We start from the raw sequence: 1,567 nt of genomic DNA on the forward strand, positions 1-1,567 counted from the left end.
ACCTGGGTTGTAGCATCACGTAGTCTGGTAAAAGTTTACCAACGCTACAACCCAAAATACAGCCAACTCTGCGCTCACTGCTGTGAAAACCTCAAATCCTACTAAAATAGCCTGTGAGCGTACGCTGTGTTACACATTCCACACTTGCACTTCAGTCCATTTCACAAGACAAGTCTTATGAATGGTAATTTCATGTACCCTTCATTACTGTCTACTGGTCCCTAGGCAGTTTGGTTTCTTCAGTTTTATATCATCAATAAACGAAAACATATTCAATCCATAAAACAGTAATTTATCAGTAACCTCTTCAGACCGCATTTCCAAATTGGTAAGAATTTGACAAACTTTTGATGTGCCATTTCATTAGCTACACCATGTACTAAAGATGGTCAACTTAGACAAGCACGGATTGATGCAAAATCAAACAGCGTACAATTTCTATTTTGTTCGCCTTCACTTTCATATGCAAAATTATCAAACGGTTATAAAGCCACTGTACAGAAACAGAAGCAATTGTTCGGCTGGGCCTTCTAAGAGCGAGAAAACTTATTGCAGACTACATGACTAGGAATAAACATGCAGTAGACAGAACTTTACTTCAAATTCATTAGTTATTTGGATGCAATTGTAGAAAAATATGTGCAATATTCTCCCTCCTACTCCAAAGTACGATTTTGTCACTATCTTGTTTCTCATCGAATTGGACAGAAAACTAGTGCAACCTGTCCTAACAGGCCTTAAACTTCATTGCACTTCGTGCACACGCAGACAGCGGAGATTATCAAATCAGCAAAGTTCATCACGGGGTAAAAAAAGGGAAGAAAGAGAAAGAAAATGTCACACATTCCTCAAAATCCAGACATAAAAGCAACATATTGTCCTGCCACTCGTGTTCTTTTAAAGGAATATCCTTACGTTCAAGAGAGACGGAAAACAATCTTGTTTCCAAACTTCTCTTTTTCAACATGAAATTTACACAATTTAATATTCCAAGAAATGGATTGGAGGAAAGGGGTTTTGTTGAAAATTATATCTCACCCAATGTTTACTGATTGACACAGGAATTAAGCTGAAAATAACAATACTCGTCCTTTATAAAATATAAATCAGGTGTCATGTAACAGCAGTAGGTATTCTGTTTAAATGTAGAATTCTCAAACATTTAAATTTTTAAGTTACTTCTTTAAACTCTCATATTAAGAGATATTTCCCCCAACCTGGAGCTTACCAACCTATCCATGCTGTTATAGATGCAATATCACACAATCTAAAATAAATAGTACCCAATTTTTAAACAAAATGGACTGTCCTGAAATGTGCACATGAAGACGTACACATCATGCGCCTACTGCCTGCATCAAGGACCCCCTCCATTTTTAATTACGTTCTGCGACGTTCATGTGGAAATGATGTTCCCACTCCTGCCACTACAATACAGCAGAAAGCACACCCTTCTGGTAATTAAGTAAAATAATATGAGCGCACATATTCACTAGAAACTTTTTCCGTTTCAAAGAACAGACTGAGAATGATACCAGCTGCTTGAAATATTGAAGCACTTGATATG

This window comes from Zootermopsis nevadensis, unplaced genomic scaffold (assembly GCF_977971745.1).
Source record: "Zootermopsis nevadensis isolate Lab colony 2312 unplaced genomic scaffold, Znev_1.0 Znev_ptg000010l, whole genome shotgun sequence".
Taxonomy (NCBI): domain Eukaryota; kingdom Metazoa; phylum Arthropoda; class Insecta; order Blattodea; family Termopsidae; genus Zootermopsis; species Zootermopsis nevadensis.